At 45.3% G+C, this 18,740-nt stretch overlaps 1 protein-coding gene across 3 annotated transcripts in view; it reads left to right on the top strand.

Annotated features, from left to right (window-relative positions):
- The window catches only part of LOC128872267 (acetylcholine receptor subunit alpha-like), a 73,178-nt gene that overhangs the window by 1,568 nt on the left and 52,870 nt on the right, over positions 1-18,740 (top strand). For all 3 annotated transcript variants that reach the window (XM_054114772.1, XM_054114770.1, XM_054114767.1), the window contains exon 2: positions 16,631-16,674. The gene's annotated coding sequence lies outside the window, so the exon portion shown is untranslated. The remainder of the gene's footprint in view (positions 1-16,630; positions 16,675-18,740) is intronic.

The following is an 18,740-nucleotide window of genomic DNA, read 5'->3' as shown; positions in this document are numbered from 1 at the left end:
TACAGAGAAAATTCAAACTATGAATCACGTATACAGTGACTGAAACTGGCGGTACCTCGAAGAGATTTACCGACAACGAAGTAACGCTGTGCGATCGAACCGATTAGGATATCGTTTGCGAGATTTACCGAAACAACGACGCTAACTGTACGCGATCGAATCGATCAGACACGTTTCAGTTTCTCGGATTTTTCTACCATTTTCTGCTTCGCTGTTTCGTTCGATCGCGCGAGCTTCGCGCGGGAAATTTCCCTTTTTCTACCGCGTTTCTAATTAACGACAGGCTCGCGGCCGAGTGGTTAGTTTACATACGCGTCAGGTACGGCCGTTGTCGCGTATTAAGTGCACCATTATTAAACGTGTAGCACGGCCGACTTAAAAGGATTATTTTACGCGGCTCAAATTGCTCTTTCGCCTTGTACCATTTTCCTGTTTATCCGTATATATCACCGAAATCGTTTTGTTTTCGCGCAGTGTTGAACGATTTTTCAACAGAATAATACATTTAACGTACGATTAAATCGCGAGCAAGATGTAAGCTCTTAAGAATTTAGATAATTTCTTATTTTCTCAGACACTATTCGAGTTTTAGTTTGTAACCATTCCTTCGTATCGTTTATTGCTTCTTCTGCGTCGAGGATCGTTTTGTTTTCGTGCAGTGTTAAACGATTTTTCAACAGAATAATACATTGAACGTACGATTAAATCGCGAGCAAGATGTAAGCTCTTAAGAATTTACATAATTTCTTATTTTCTCAGACACTATTTTAGTTTGCAACCATTCCTTCGTATCGTTTATTGCTTCTTCTACGTCGAGGATCGTTTTGTTTTCGTGCAGTGTTGAACGATTTTTCAACAGAAAAATACATTTAACACGCAATTAAATCGCGAGCAAGATGTAAGGTTAAGAATTTAGATAATTTCTTATTTTCTCAGACACTATTTTAGTTTGCAACCATTCCTTCGTATCGTTTATTGCTTCGTCTACGTCGAGGATCGTTTTGTTTTCGTGCACGATTTTTCAACAGAAAAATACATTTAACACGCAATTAAATCGCGAGCAAGATGTAAGGTTAAGAATTTAGATAATTTCTTATTTTCTCAGACGCTATTCGAGTTTTAGTTTGTAACCATTCCTTCGTATTGTTTATTACTTCTACGTCTCAAACTCGCATCCTTTGTTTCTCGTTCGTACATATGGCGCGTGAATTATTCAGTTTGTTTATTCTCCCACGGCAAGGTCTGAACGTAGGACGAATAACAACCGCTACCTGTAAGCAAGAACCTTCTTGCAAACTGAATCGAACAAGAAAATTCATTTCTCTCGAAACGAATCTGTAAATACGACTGAAATTAAGAGACAAGCCCGATTCATTAATAGGAGGAAAAGTGTTTTGAACTGTGCGGGGGTTTAAACTGCACTCGCGATAGTTGCAATGCGAGCACGCCACGTCGAAGCCAGTTCTGTTGGAGGAATTTCGTAATTGCTCGAAATCTCGGCGAGCGTTTAGGCCGTGCGGACATCGATCTCGCCGATTGCTTCGAACGAGAACCCTGAAATTTCGCGCGAACGATTAAATATTGCTTCGCGAATGGGATAGGAAAGCAACCCTTCGACGTCCGCTCATTAAGTTCCCTAATTATCACCACGCACGGATGGTATAGACGGTGTCGCGATTGGCTCGTTGCTCACGCGGCGTAATCCCGATTCTCTAGGCGACGATTGCGATGATTGGTTAAACGTCGTTGTTGAATTTATCGCCGGAATTACTACTGACTCGAGTGGCTCCGTATCGTTCTTCGTTATTTACTATCGTTTAGCGATGCTGCGACATCGATTTCGTTCGGTTACGAGGGCTGTTGTTTTATCGTTCGCGTTATTATTTACTCGAGACGGTTAAGGATTACGCGATTCCTCCGATGATCGCTTTAACGGGTTGGCTGTCGCACCACCTATTTATTTTTAGAGCTTTTTATTAAGAATCGATTAATCTTGAAAGCTGAATAGAATTCGTGAATATGGCCCGACTGAGAAAATTAGTATCAGCCTTGCGGATATTTTCGTTAGTATCGGCTTGCCGATCGACGTGTTAATCCGTTGGCGATGCCGTGTATTTCTTATGGTAGACGCGGGTGAAAGGAAAACTGGAGAAACAAACGTTTACTCGATCGTTGGTGTGGTCGTTGGAGAAATTTGCTCGATAAAAGCAACGAACGACGGCATTTTCTACGCACAATCAAAGACCCCGTCCGACCTGGTCCGGTATTGTTTTGGCGCTCGTTACGACCGACCTAATCTAACCCAGTTTCCTTTATCCGTTTCGTGCAGCTTTTTATTTCAGCGACAACCTATTTAACGGAAGCCTTTTAATCTCTTTTTCTTGCAGACACAATTTGTGTCATGCGCAATTAACTTCTTTGGCCCATCAACTCCTTTAATGCCGGCCGTTCCTGCGAGACGACGACAAATTATTGGTTAGATATTTTTACATGACTTTAAGCGCGCCACCTTCCCTGTAACTTCCGCTCGGGGAAACCTGTTCTTAATGAAATTCAACCTCGATCAATTGTACACGAATGTGTCGGGAAACTCGATCGCCGAGTACGGCGGAGTTTTCGAGGAAAACCTCGGCCAAAGAGCGCCAAATAGAATTCGACTTTCCTCTTATTTTTTCTCTTTAGAATTCGGACTTTTCGCTGTCATTGCCCGTAATAACCCCGCGTCACGAATTGCTTCTATTTTTGCTCGTTCTTCTGAACTCGATACTTTTCCTCGTGGCACTTCGAAAATATTCTAGAAAGTTATGTATACTCGCTTTCTCCGAACAGCGGCCGATGTTTTTCCTGTGAATTTCGCGTAAACATTATCGTCATCGTGCCGCGCCCACCGTAACCGAAATTCTCGTAAACATTATCGTCATCGTGCCGCGCCCACCGTAACCGAAATTCTCGGAAGCTCCTGAACGCCGTGTTTACAAAATTCGTAACGCGAGTTTGTTTACATCGCCGTTGTACAGTTACAGCACGCTCGAATTCTTGAATTATTTCATTGTCCCGTAAAAGTAGAAATATCAGGTTTATCTGAAAATCATCCACAAACATAATCATTTTACAATACCGAATGAATTCGTTAATATCTTTTACTTCGATGCGCGATGTATTGACCCTTTGTGCTCGGGGTGGCGCCTATAGGGCGACATATCTAATTTAAAAGTGATTTTCTGAACGTACAATTTCAAATTCGCTTAAATAATAATACATCGGGTCGTGAACGTTCGCAGATGCTTTTCTTCGTCGTGGTTTAGTTTCAGTTAAAACTTGGTCAGTTTTCTTCGAGTTTTCGGTTTCACCGAAATTTATTATAAGAATGGACTGGATTCGATTCTATAGAAAAGCGCCTCGAGCGCAAAGGGTTGAAGGGAATGAAAACCATTTACTTTGGGGTAAATTCTCATCCGACCTTTGATTTCTACCCGACCCTAGTTTAGTACGATTAATTTCTAAAAGAGAAGCTAATAGAATTCAAATAAAAAGAAATAGCTAAAGGGTTGTCGTATTAGTCGAGGACTGTAACAAATGGCCGCGAGCGATACGGTTTCTTTGGGATCCCGTATCCGCCAAAAGTCTCGAAATATCAAAGGGTTGCCTTAAGGTGGGACTGGCGTGTCACTTTTGCGAAGCGACTCGCTCGGAGAGACGAAAGTCGAGCAGCCCCCGTGCTCGTTGGTTGGCCGATATTAGCCGAACTCCGAAATAAAAGGGCGAAGTAGTTTCCAGCCGGGACGGTCGGCCCGTTTCAACCCAGACGTCGGAGTTTTAAACGCGATAATTAAAGTTTTTCTTTGACCCCGGTGTGTCGCAGCGGACCCGTCTCGTCCCAGGGCTGCCCGCCCGCAAAGCTCCGCATATATTTCCGTATTGCGCTAACAGCCTGCTTAACTATTCCGTGAGCGTAGGGGGCTCGAAACGGGGGAGGGAACCAGGGAACTGGCTTCACGCGAGCCTGCAGCGAAGAATTCGCTGCGAGCGAACGGCCGGAAGTATCGTCGAGGCCGCGATTTCCGGGATTCGGAAGCAGAAACTCCGTGAAATCGGAACCGGAATTGCGTGCTGCTTTCCTGCGCTACACCCATGCCCTCTTTAGTTTCGAGGATTCGAGGTTTCCTTTTGTTGCGGAAAACGAACCAATTGTTTTCTCCGTTGTTCTACGGATTACAGGAAGCGTTTTCTTCTTAACCCTTTCGAGCTCACTTTTTTCAACGTTTTGAACGTTTTGAACGTTTTTCACTTTTTTCAACGTTTTTCATACATGCTTCTATAAGTTTCACTAATGATTCGGATACGTCTCGCTAGGGTCGAAGGGGTTAAGGAGTCTTGTTCGGGACGCTGAAAATTCGGCTTTTCTTTACGAATTTGTTTAAAATTTGATATAAAACGAATCTTTACGAAACTTACAGGGCCCTTCGTTGGATATTCGCCAATGACGAATAATTCTTTTCGCTACAAAATTGTACGTGGAAAGCCATGTATATTATCACGAAATATCCACTACGTTGTTTTAAAATTGCCAATGACGAATAATTCTTTTCGCTACAAAATTGTACGTGGAAAGCCATGTATATTATCACGAAACATCCACTACGTTGTTTTAAACAAATTTGTAAAACAATGCCACATTTTCAAAGTACTGAATGTCACCCCCTTAATTTCGATGATATTTCGTGGTTCGATTAACAGGGTTTTAATCACCTCGCCGTTGATCGAGAACGTTCCGTTTTCGAGATCACCGCTATAGTTGGTCGTAATTCGAGATTTTACTTGGGAAGAAATAGGATTCCAAGGGGAAGACAGAAGGGAGCGTTCGTCTCGGATCGTTTCGCTCCGACTGGTACGTGATAAGAGCTGAAAGTCTCGTCGAGGCTTCTTCGATTCGCTTCGATAAGAGTCGACGGGTCGCATGCCACGCGAACACCGAAAAGATTTTTCACGTGTTGCTTATCTTCGTTCTTTTAAGGTCGCCGCAATCGCTTATCGACCGCCGGGAATTACCGTCGTTACGGACCACGCTCCCCTTATGCCATAATAATACCCATTCAAGTCCTTCCGATTTCATAGAAACTCGATCAACGTTTTAGAAGAGCCTTCTCGATATCGGTGTCTATGAAACTCTCCGCTTCTCTCCCGTTTCTCGGGCTCGGCCAGAGATACGTGTGTGTTCCGTCGCGGAGAAACCGTTAATTTTCCTTCGAACCAAACTTACGATACCCTCTCGTTATTGGTCAGTCGAGATTTCATTTCGAACGAGGATGCGATTTATAGCATCGCCGCGAAACGTATCGTTTCGAGGTGCGAACCGAGATAAAAGAATTTAAGCTACTTGGAGGATCCATCGATACGAACATACAGGGTGTCCCGTAACTGGTGGTACGAGCGAGTAGGGGCTGATCCTACGTGAAAAATTGACTCGAAAACGTACAACACAATTTCATCATCCCTTACTCGCTTGTACCACCGGATACGGGACAGCCTGTATATTCACTTTCGCTAAAAGTTGTTTAGTTCTGCTAAAATTACTAGTTTATGCTTAACGCGTACTCGATTCAAACGGAAATCTTAACCAGCGAAATTGTCGCACGTGCGTTGGAAATCCCCTGAAACATCCATCCGATGAGATATCATGCGAGACGTGTGACTATGTGGTCGCTGCACACCGCATCCTCGAGAGAGAGGCATTCGTGTTGCAGTTCTGGTCAGATTCAGGGGTTGCGTTAACGTGCCTAGAGGACATCCGAGTCGAATTATTTCTTCGAATTAATTGTCGCGTTAGAAACTCTGTAAGATTTGATTGTAAAAAGTATGAAATTGCGAATAACTAGTAATTGCTGATTCTTGGCGGGAGACGCGAGACATTATACCGTGTACAGGGAGATTTGCTCGCAACAGATGGTGTTACCGGCCGTCAGGTCGTCCTTGGCATCCGCGGTTTCGACGGTAGGTTCGCGCAAGGCCTTAAATACACGTTTACGAGGACTAACGCGTCTTGGGAATCGCGCGCTTCCAGGTGCATTAACGAGCTTCCCTGTTGAATTAGGAACGGGAAATTAAATAATACCGAGGCCATCTTCGAAATACGGGATTGACTGGATAAATGCAAGACGACTACCCCCTTGACTCGAGCCAAATGTAAACACAGAATAGAACGTTTGGATCCCGATTTTCTTTATTTATCGCTCGACGTTTATTACACAGTAAGGCCCAACGCACACGGGCGCAACCGATTCGAAATTAGTGTTGCGAACTGTTCGCGCTCTCTGTTTTACCTAGATCCACGGTCGCATGCAACTACGTAGTTTCAGAGCGGTTTGAAACTGATCGGTTGCGCCCGTGTGCTGCGATCGGCCCAACTGTTCTCGTTACGAGTCACGAATTCTTTGATTCGAAAGATCATAGATCAAAATGGTTGATATGCTACGGAATAGATATGTATATCTCCACGTCCAAGAAAAATCGCTGTTTTAAGCGTCCCTAGCAAAAAGCGTCGAAGCGGTGCATCGTTCGCTTCCACGTAAAGCTGACCCTGCTTTCGCGATTCGATCTCTCGTGGTTTATCTTTTGTCCGCCACGCATTCCGTTTTGTTTTCGCTGGTTCGCGTTTCGCCGGTAAAAGGCGAGCAACGAGACGACGGGATATCGTTGTGCCGCGGATATCGACGATCGTTTTCGCGTAATGAAGAACAGAGGAGCGATCGGTGGTCGCGCAGCGTCGAAGGAATTGCTCGAGATGGATTCGGATCGTTCGTTTAACCGTTTGCTCCGCGAATTGATCGACGTATCGACCCTCTGGATGAATTTCTCAGACGAAATTACACATAACGCTCGGTGCGCGCGTGTTGATTCGTCGCGAACGGTAAGAGCATCGTCCGTCAGCGATTTTCCTACGCGCCGAAGGGAATCGAGTAGAACGACGCCGCGAATATTAACGTTCCGTCGTGTCCTGGTAAACAAACGAACGCTCTTCTCGTCGCGATGGTAATTAAACAGGGAAATTTACAACGAGAGTAATATTCGTTTCGTCCTCTCTTGGTTGTCGTTATCTCGCCGGCGTGTACAATCCTCTTTTCGAATTCCCTTTTCTCCTCTGGCCTGCTAATTAATCTGAACGAAACGCTTTCGCTACAAAGTAAACGAAAAAACCGAAAGCGAAATTGCGACCAACACGCGCTAAACGAAAGACAGCCGAGTAATTATAACTTTTCGTTCCGAATAGTTCGATGTTGCACCTCGTATCTTTGAATATCTTTGAAGGTTAGTGTCTTTGGGAGATTATTTGGCGCGCGTCTCGATATCCTCGCGAGGGGGAAAAAATGTATTTTCACCCTTGCTAAAATGTGTACTTGCGACTACTTGTGAAGCGACTTGGATTACACGAGCATCGAAGGGAGGAGGGAGAGGAGGAGGAGGTATGCACGAGCACGACAAGATGAACGACGTGTTTTCACGATGGCCCGACAACGACTCGTAATTGCATAAAGCGACACAAGGGCGTAATAAAGTTGCTCTTTCCTCGCCGGACGAGCCTCCACCCTCCTCTCCGTCGTCTTTCACGGTTCTTTATCCGGCATTTTTTAACCTGTATCCCGATTTTAACTATCTCGATTGCGCTTCAGAGATCATCGGGTCGCTTGCAAAACGCAGTTTCTTCTCGCCGCCGTTTTTCGTCTCGATTCTATCGCATTACGGGGCTCCGAATTCGCTGTTTTGTTAAACGTCGCGATACGTATGCGGACGCGAGCGTGTCGAGTGGCTTGGAATAATAGTTGAATGCTAGTCGAGACCGAGGACAAAGTTTTAGGTAATTGAATTCAAGACGATCGGAAACTCGAGTGCGAACAGCCAACGGAACGGATGTTATCTCGAAAGTAGACGAGCGGATGGCAAAGAAACTGTTGTTATTTTAACCGTAGACGATCGATTTCGCGATTAACCGGATAGCGGAGGAAGAATAATGGCGATATCGTAAGAATCCCCGTGGCTGATGTTGATACCAACCCGTGCCCCAGGGAGGTTCGCGAATTTTTTTCCCTTGAAAGAGTCCCGTGAAGTATCGTAACAAGCTAACCAAGTTACAAAGTTACGAAGTTACGAAGTTACGAAGTTACCTTTACTAGCTTTTTGTTTTTAACTGTTACATCAGCGATTCAGCGATAGCGCTCTACGCAAGGATTAGTAAGGGGGTTGCATTCTCGAATGCAAAGATAAAAAATAGGCCAGGAAATTTATGCCAGTATTTCTGTAGGTAGCGTAGGAAACAGGTCAGCCAGCTTGAAACACGTAAGTAACGCGTGTTCCTCGAAAGAGGAAGCTCTACACTTTTAAAGACGCTTTTTGCCCTGTCGCTCGCTCGTCGAATGCGCCTTCAAGACGACGTTGGTTAATTTCGCCATTAGCCCGGATAATTTAGTCACGAGCAAACTGCAGCCAAGAAGAAATTTAGCAAGTCACAATGGATACCTCAAAGCTCACTCGCGCGAGAGGCATTACGGAGGCTCTAAAGCTTTTGGGAGAAAGTCTGCCGTAACCCTCTTGTCTCTCTTGTCAACTCTTGTCTGCAGTTTATCTGCTACAAGTGTTCCGAATACACAGACCTCGCGTAAAAGCGCCGAGGCAACCGTGGAACGCGAGTGTGAACGCCGCTCCTACACGCTTTCCGGTTTCTCCGAAATCATCGACCGCACGCGCGATTCTCGTCTTTTCCTTCCGTTCCTCCTAAATTAGTCGCCAGTTTAACGAATAACCTCGAACGTGTTCGTTATTTTATTCGTTCGATTACATTACGTTCTATTTCGTGCCACTCGACTCCAGCTCTTTCCACAATCGAACGTTTTTCCAATTAGGTTCGGTTCCGATAACTCTTTTGCTCGAAAGTTTCGCAACGTTGTAAACTTTCTTAAGGAAATTTCGCCCTCGCGGAGAACGTCGCGGCCGTATCCCTGGAAATTAACCGTTCAACGTCGCTCGCGAAGGTATTATAAAAGGAATTCGTGGCGGTTCGTACGGGGAAACTCGTCTTGATTCCGCGCGCGCGACGCATAATAAAACTCCGCGGCCCGGGCATCAAACCGAACCCGCGTATATTAGCTTCGAAACTTTTCGTCGCTTTATTCGGAAATTTTTTCAGAATTCAGTTCTTTTTTCGGCAAGTACGACAAAGGGTAACGTTCGAGGAATCTTGGTCGGATCCTTTTGATCCTTGTTGGCGGGGAACGTGTACGATAAATATGAAACGACGCCTCGCGTTGTTCGGCCTGGTGAATTTAAACGGACGCGTCCGGCGGTTCGTGCCAGGTACTTTTATGCTACGCGGAGACGCAATTTCCTCGAAATCTATTAGGTTAATGTTCTTTGAAGAATTTTAATTTCCTGGATAGAACTTGTTCGTCGGAGACTTACAAGCTTGTACACAAGTTTGTATACATCGAGAAGGATATCTATAACTAAAATTGTAATGGACGCGAGGAATTACATAAAACTTGGAGCTATACCTTTGTGTTTAAACTTGATTTTTAATAAAATAGAGGTGTGATTCGGTTCGATTTGGAATCTTCTGTCTCGTGGAAGATGCGGTGGGATTTTATTAAGTACTAGCTGTGCCTCGGCGTGGAATATTATATTTTTATCTAAATATACGACTCGTTTCGTCGCGCTACCCATCAGCCACGCCGAATAAAGAAAAATAAAAGAATACGGTATATTTACGTTTAGAAAAATAAAGAGTTAACTTTGGTTAGTTACGCGTACGGATAGGACGCGTATAAAATGCTTGATTTCCAAAGATGTCTAAGGTTGTCGGATGCGGTACGAACGAGTGTTTTATTATTATCCTTATGGTCGATATCAGCTAAATAAAAAAAATATAATAGTCGGTAGAAAGGTGAATGGAATGTTTTAGTCTGCTCGAGAGTGAAAAATTAGATGCTGAAAAGGTTAAAGGGAACGTTCTTCCTTTTCTCGTTCTTCCTTTTCTTCATTCTTCTGTTTCCGTTCGTCTCGGTTCCCTCTTGTTTTGCTTCGTTTTTGCGCGACTTTTGTCTTCGTTTTCAAAGAACTCGCAAGTTTCGGAGAAGTGGACCGACGGGAATAATTGCTCTGGGCCGGACTCGCGTGTGGTTACATTGTGAATTCCGAGTTCGCGTGTCGACGGAGTGAAACTCGGGACGAGTTGCAACAGTTTAATTAAATTACAGTACAATTTCTTTTCGGTGGCTTTCTTTCCCTCGTCCCGGCGATATTTTATAATGAGCCGAGTCCCGCGCGGAGACGGTCCAGACGACCGGAAAAAATGAAACTCGTACTTTCTTCTCGCGATTCGTTGAATCTATAACAGTAATTTTCTTATTTTCTCTCGATACGAACTGGTGCTCCAGAAATGATGAGATTTGCTGGCGTACGAACGACTGTCTCATGCATGGAGACCGAAAACATACGTAACCGATTACTTGACTTGATTCGCTTCTATTAGGTCGTCCCTAAAAGTTCGAAAATTTATACTTCTATTTCTCAAATTAATATGTGAAACATACTCTCAAGTGTCGCAAGAAAAGATAATCTGTCTCATTTCACAATAGTTTCTCACCTCTCTCAGATAGTCATTATACCGTTACTAGAAAATTTCTGTGATTTTTTTTATTATATTTCGACACAGTCTTCGGCACGAACTTATGGGACGACCTAATATTTACACCTATTTTCACGATAGCGCTAGATTCGTCATTCACTGTCATCGATAGCGTGTTTCAATAAATGATGCAAACGGTACGAAGCAAATAATAAGTATCACATTGAATAATTTAAAAGCCGCTAACCAACGGGAATAAATTTGATGGGAAAACTCGGCAGAGTAGGCGCTCGGCAAACGCCAAACGGATGGCATTTGCAGGGGCAATGCGGCACGAGTTGAGTAGTTTTGACTAATTGTGGTCGGACGTCACTGACAGCAGAGCAAACAGTAGTTCGGGGGCAGTTGTGGGTTGACATTTGATTTTCGATTATATAGGTGGGCATGGTAATCTCGTTCTGCTACTAACGACATGTAATTAAATTCGTATTAAATTAAATTGAACAACAATATCATTATTATTACTTTCGTATAATATTCGCCAACATTTTCAACAGCGATACGAGCCATCGAGCGAGTATTATTCCACGGGAAATAGATAATAGAGCACTGTCTCGAAATAAGCAACTCGCCGGTCACGGTAGAGTTGCTTATTTCGAGGGAGGTACGCTGTTCGGCTTGACTTTGTTCTCGAGCGAGACGAGGAGGAACCCGTAGATAAAACAAAGACTGGATAAGTGCAAGAAAATCGAGACGAGTTGTTTATTTCGAGACGATACCGTGGCTTGTTTACAAGAATGCGTACGCGATTATGATTTTATTCCCTTCTACACCTCCCTCGGATTCCAGTTGGCATTGTGTAATTCACCATTATCGAGATCCATTATCTTAATGCACGCGTGCGTCGTAATACCAGGTTAATACGGATAACGCTGCGAGAACAGGCATACTAATAAGCCAAAAGGAAACAGTATGGATTTCGTGTGGCTGAGCCGCTGAAAGTTACGATACGACCAGAGACGGTTCTTCTAGGAAATTTGGATTAACGTTTCCGAGCGAAATACAGATGGTATCTATGAAATTTAACCTGTTTCGCGAAGAGAACTTTGTATCGACCAGGAAGCTCTTCTTCTCGCCTTTTCTTTCGCGATTCGATTTTCGTTGAAACTCGCGTACCACCGTACATCCAAACCTCCGTCGGCGTCGTTGAACTCGAAAATGGACGTTAACGTTCTCCGGGAATTTACCGAGACTACCCAACGTTAATCCGAGAGACAGGTTGCGCGACGGTTTTCGTTGCTATTAATTGCCAGCGAGAGTCGTGCACGTACCAGCGGGTGTTTTCCGTTTGAAAACGTATCCAAGACGCGGGGAGAGACGCCTCGTTGACTCCCGCGTTGCGGTTAAAACCAGAAGGAAAAGTCGAGTTTGGTTAATTATGAGTTGGTCCGCCGCGATTTTACGACGAGCTGAGCGAACGCGTTACCTTCCGAGTAACTTTCGACATCTCCGAATGCCTTCCGTAACTCTTCTTCGTCCGACTCTTCGTCCGGGTCTCCTTTCCCTTACCAATATATTTTTCCTCGATAACGCGTAGGAAAATCCAATAGTGCAAGCGCGCGATAGTTTTCCCAGGGCTCCGTTAAATTTTTGTCCGATTTCTTCTTTCGGAGGATCAAATGATTCGAGAGCAATGGTTCCGTTGCAACGAACTGTATACTCCTCTCGCGACTCTGTTTTCCGAATGCTCCAGTTAGTTTTACTTCGGGGAAACTCGGAACGACAGTTTGGTCGGAACTTTCCGCTATGCAAAGTATCGAATATTTTATTGGGGCATCCGGAGTGTGGCGCGTTGTCTCCGCGTATTATGCACTCGCGTTATTTAACGTCGACCATGGTTGCTAAGTTTTCGGGGGAATTTGGGTTCCGTTGCCTGGACAGATTTCGAAAAGATCTTTCGCGAAGGTGAGTCCCTTTTCGTACGTTACGAGAGAAAAAGGTCCGCGGGGAAATAGATCCGATAGCGGTGATAATAATTCTCGAAACACCGTTTAAAAAATCCGAGTTTGATCGAGATAGTTGGAAAGTGCAGTTAACGGAGTACAGTGGAAGCACGAATTATCTCGGCGAGGCTGATTTTTAAGTCGTCGGTTTTCGAACATCCAAACGTTCCCGCAGCACGAGATATCCAACTGTTCCGAATCACGCGAGGCGTAAAGTCGCCGTGCGTTTCGGTATTCGCAGCGGCGGCGGCAGCTTTTCAGGAAAATGAAAAATCTTCCACTTCTTTAACAGGCAACGAACACCGAAATTAAAAGTCGCAACATTTCGGAATCATCCCCCGTCCATCCAACTCTCGTACTCGTTAGAATTCAATAAAAGCCAAGACGTTCTTGGAACATGAAAATACATAATATTCTCGGTCGGTCGACGGACTCCACAGAAGGCTTTGCGTTCGCGCCTGTTCTATTTAACGCTCGCGGTGGACCCGACTTCTTTTCGCAACCAAACGAGAGCATTTTAATTTCCGCGGAAAGAGACTCGCGCTCTCTTTCTTTCTCTCGCCTCTCGGCTCGCATTATTTCTACGAAACTGATTTCCGTCGGCTCCTCGCCGTTATTTACATTAACCGTGTCCCTGATATCAACGGCGAGAGGAGCGTTGCGAATCGTTCCGACGCGTGCGTAATCTGTATGCCAATATCGGGAGGAATAGAATTTAGGTTAGATATGGTTCTTCTGTCTTCCAGAACAGGGATTCTCAACAGCCCTCCATACGGTCTTCGATTTTCCTTTCCTCGATTCCATATTGCAGGATTCAAGGATGAAAATGCCAATGGATCTCGCTATTGCCACGATGGCGGTGCAGGTTTAGAGCTAAACTACCGTTGGTACGGATGTACAAAACGATCAACGATTTTTACATCTAAAGATCTTTTTACAAGTTCGCAGCCATTAGCTCGCTTACCAGATCTCGCCACATAGAGGTTGCTGCACTCACTTTTTTTTTATTAATCACTCGAGTAATTTGAAACCAAGGTACAAGGTTCGCCAGCGTTCTACGATCTCGACACGATGTTAAATTTAGCGCTTTCGGTTCTGGTTCGTAATTATGATCAAGGGCAGACATGGGTTGACCTACTCCGCGAGCTTCTACCCTCGGAAACTTATGTTGCACTCTTTCCAAGAGTACAATATATTTCGATGCGGAGGGAGACCAAACAGATGACGCATATTCCAACCGGGCTTTTACCAATGCGAGGTACATTAATCTAGAGATATTTTCTCGAAGATGCCTTCCCGAAGTCAGCCATTATCCGCGTTCGTTATTTACACTAGTCCGCGAAAATATTAGGTTGTCCCGAAAGTTTCTTTCGTTTTCTTTATGTTTTATGTCACATTACTGAATTGTGTACGATTCATTTCGCTTCGTTATTGTTACAGCATCTATGTCTAAGAAATTAGATCGTCTATTGATATAAACACTGGCACAGAAAATAATTGAATGCAACTCACGAAAGAAACTTTTAGGACAACCTAATATTATCAACCAGCGCTGCAAGATCCTAACATCGAAAAGGCTCTCGAATCCTTGCCACGGTCTCTGCTTACCTCTCGCGTGCTAAGAGCCGCCATTAGTCGTAGTTCTGTTTCTTGCTGAATCAATGCAGAGTCTCCAGTTAGCTGAAACGAGTACACACGGTCGCCTGGCCTAAAGTTTTTCAATTCGTTGGATCACCGGAGCTGAGAAATGGCTGGAATTGCTCGAACGATTTAAATATCAATTTTGCGCGAACTCGAGCTTCCGTCGAAGGGGAATTTCAACTCGTCGCGCGGCGAACTGTCGGAATACCTTTGCGCGTCGAACTTTGATGCATCGAATTTTAACAATATCGCTGGACGCTACGAGTCCACCAGGTTCCCGAAATTTGCATGCGAGGGGGCTCGATTATACGCCTTTTCCTTTCGTTCGGGTGGAAACCGATCGCGTACGATCGTTATTCAGCCAAAATTCCAAAAAACATGCGGTTTATACCGAAAATGTTGGCGTTTGGCGCTTACGTGATTTCTCGATCCAAACTCTCGTATTGAAATCGAAAGCATCGAGAGCATCAGACTTTCCGCGTGACTCGGATCTTTGAGAGAAACCGGAGCTTCGGGAAAGTTCCGCCGCGCCGACCCTCGGAAGTCCTCTCGTCCTGTCGTATCAATTCACTCGGACAAATTTGATCTCGGAATAATGTCGCTCTAGAGATTAAGGAGTCCGGGGGCATCCATCCAAAGCGTATCGACCGTCTTTGCGTCTACTTTGGCTTCAAAGCATTCGCAGACTTCGGATTACTAAACCAGAGCCTTTTCGTGGCTCTTTTCGCGGTCCTTTGCCGAACGAGTCTAATCGCGCTTCCTTAAAGGATCGAGCGCCTTTTGACGAGGGCTTTATTCGAAAAAGCAACGGTCCTTGGCGCCGTATTAATGACTTCGCCCGAGAAAGTGTCGTGAAATCTATATATAAATAAAATTCAAGTCTCTGTGATTTGGAAATAATATTTTTTGTTAAGCTAATAAATGGCTTTTCGCACCTTGCTAAAACCCAAACACGCTTTTGAGAAATTTTTGTTTGTCGTCGAGAGTGCGGTGGCACCTCCTGTCTCGCCTAACATTCATATACAGAGTGTCGACTTAACCGACGCAACTTGACTCGTTGAACCGTAGATCGTTGTACGTTGATCGTTCATCAACGTTGATGAGCGTTGAGGTGTTATTAAAATGTGATCCAACGATTTGCCAACGCAGTCGACACCTTTAGTTTCTCTATTATTTTAAAGTTTTCCTCCCGATGAATATCATCGGTCACCATTGACCCAGATGGCACGGAACGTGCCGAAGAGCAGAGGCTCGTATCGTTCCTCGCACGCGCGAGTACATTTTGATACGCGACGTCGCGGAAAAATTGGCGATATCGAAATAATTCGAGTCGCGAGCCTCCGAACGTGACGCAGAGGGGTTTCGCGGAGGTCCCGATCGGTCCTCTCGGCGCTTATCCACCCTTCGCATTTGAATCCATACGTGAAAGCGATTCGTCGACACCTGGTAAAAAATGTCCCGACCCGATCCTTTCGGGAAAGGCATTTCAGAAGGAGATATAAAAGAAAATGAAAAATATCGATTCGTGGCCGACTTGACGCGTTATTCGCGACGTAGCCTGGCACATTGTATTAGGGCGAAAAGCTGCGCATGCATGTTCTGGAATATAAAATCTGCTCAAGCATTGGGACTGCTTCGATTTGATTCCGCTCCCCTTTCTTTCCGTCTTTCCTCTCTCGTGCAATAAATATAAGCTACCACCCTCGATCGGGGATGAGAGGTGTGTCGCGTGTCGAAAATACTTGCTACGAAATTACTTTCGAGATTGTTATTTTTCACACCCTGCCACGAAGATCCGTTATTCCCCATAAATGCTTGATTTCGAAAATTGCGTCTTGAAAGTTGAATTGAAAGTTGTTGGAGCGAACGTAAACCGGGAGGTCGTGTTCGAGATCTATCGATGTAAACTTTACATCGTTAAGCATCGGTAGGAATAAGACGCGGTAGCATCACAGAGCATAGTTCGCGAAAAACCAACAACTTAACGTACTCTTTTGCGAGTGGATAAAAACGTAAAGGAAATGAAAATTTCCTGAAAGTCCGAAGCTGCGAACGAAATTACTGCCGCGCTGAAAGTTCCGGGGGTCGTGGGAAACGCACGTATCCCTCGCGGTTCTTAATAAACCACTATATCACGGAAGACGCATTACACGCCGGGGTAATGGCCGGTGAAATTGCGATCGTAACACGGCACGAACATCATCGTTACGCGTTGTGTTCCCCAACAAAGCATAAATCGCGACTTTGGCCATTCTTCCAGGGCTTTCTCGACCATTGGTTCACCGATCTTCATCGGTGAACGAATGTTCCGGGGAACTTTTTAAGCCAAGGCCGAAGAACCTTAAATAAATGGCAAACTCTTCTGTTACAGGTGATCGTTCAATAGCAGCGTTCCACGCGTCGACGCAGCCTACGGTAAGAAAGTCAGCTTTTTTTTATAGTCATTCGTTTACAGTTGCGTCGATCCTAGCTCGGAATTTCCGAAACCTCGAAGACCGTTATATTAGAATCTTTACTGAAAGTTCGTTGGCCATTTCTGTCGAAGTAACCCAACAAATTCATATATTTTCGCCCTTCGACCGTTTCAAACATTTATTAAAAGTCACCCCGACGAAGCAATTTTTCTTCCGTATTTACGGAAAGCTCCGCGAAGGTTGCCGTGAATATTGCAAAACGGGGAAAAAGGTTTTCATTCGATGGACACGGTTATCTAGGGATTCCTCGACATGACTCCGCGCGTCCTTTGAGGGCTTAAGCGACCCTCGGTTAGGCTTAAGTAAATGCGATGTAGGGCTCTCCGAAGAATTCCAATTTACGATGTTGTTGGACGATAAAGTGAATTCAGTTTATACCTCCGGTTTATCCTTGAGAAATGTCTCGCGATAAACCAAAGGTACGCCCTGACAATGTATTCGCGATACAAGAGCACGAGACAGAGAAAGAAATTGTAATTAAAAGTTGATTCGTGCCATGCTGAATCTATGCAAAAGTTTTCGTTCGAAGAACGAGGATCGAAGAACGAAATTCGAGGAACAACGGCGCTGATGGATTGCTTTTCGCTTTCTGAAAAATGATCGTCCCGAGATTCGTCGTTCAAGGATCCAGATGCTGGATTCCATGGAAACCGTGGTTCGCGTAATTGGTCCGAAGGTGGAGGTTAAAAAGAGTCGAAGAATTGGCCCGGTCGAATCTTAGGCGAGTAACTCTTACCAGGCCGGTGGAAACGTATCCGAATAAGGGAGGACGGTCGATGGGGGAGAGGAAATTGCTCGAACAAATTGAAAAGCGCGGACGCCCCCATTAGGCCGAACGAGCCTCGGCACGATTTCACGGACCGCTGGAATTATACTTTCAAAGTGCTTCACGAGGCACATCGGCCGCTGGATGAGCCAGCCTCGGCCCAAAACTCGGCTAGAATTCGTTCTCCCTTCGTTCGTCTAAGGGAATAATGCGGTATACCGCCCTCCGTCTGTCGGCGATACGTTCTCGCCTCTCGACTCCGCGGCTTTTATTTTCCCTTCGAAACGTATATTCTATATTCTTGACGCGAAGCGCGAACCGAACGATCCGTTGGATCAGGAGGAAATTCATTTTCGGGGACAGCGCCGTTCGCGTCCCCGTTCGACTCTTGTTCCATCCTGGTGCGGAATAAAATTTTTACCGCGCCGAGAAAATGTTCCTCCGTGAAATTGATCGAAACTCCGAATCCGTGGGCGCGTTTCGTCATCCTACCCTTCGATTCCTGTTCGTCCGCCTTCGATACGGGTAAATTTCCTCGGTACCCTCGTTACGATTTCTACGTTTACTTTCAACCGTTTGAAACAAAAGTTGCCGAAAATCGTTATCTCGTCGAAGTTATCGGAGCTAAACGTGGGCTTAGCTGCCAAGAAAACGCACCATCGCGGCGAGCCAATTCGCGTCCTCGTAGTTTGCGAACTGCGGTCCAGACATCGATTGCCACTTTACGCGGCGAGTGGACCGTGTCGATGACACTTGCTCGTTCTGTAAATAAGAGACGGTGTCGGTCTGCGTCGACGAGGAGACACGTTCCTCCTTGATCCTTCGAGCACGCCGCGTCTCCGTGCAGTCCCGAGAAACGTTGAGTTCGGGTGAACAAACTGTCTCAGACACAGTGGTGAACATTCATTAATTCTTCTCGGATATTTGGAAGGTGATGCAGGAGACTACCACGTCTCGGATACGACGTTGTAGACTAACGATCGATTCAGACTATATAACACGGACCGTCACGTTCCGGCAACGACAAAGACATTAAAACACGCGTTTTAATGGAACAATTCGCACTATTCCCGTTGACTTAATGTTTCGTCGTGTCGGTGCCGGTCCGTGTCGGTGCCGGTCCGTGTCGGTGCCGGTCCGTGTCGGTGCCGGTCCGTGTCGGTGCCGGTCCGTGTCGGTGCCGGTCCGTGTTGGTGCCGGTCCGTGTCGGTGCCGGTCCGTGTCGGTGCCGGTCCGTGTCG

The sequence above is a fragment of the Hylaeus volcanicus genome, chromosome 2, assembly GCF_026283585.1.
Source record: "Hylaeus volcanicus isolate JK05 chromosome 2, UHH_iyHylVolc1.0_haploid, whole genome shotgun sequence".
Taxonomy (NCBI): Eukaryota; Metazoa; Arthropoda; class Insecta; order Hymenoptera; family Colletidae; genus Hylaeus; species Hylaeus volcanicus.
Note: the sequence above shows the minus strand (reverse complement) of the source record. Positions and strands in the feature narration are given on the sequence as shown.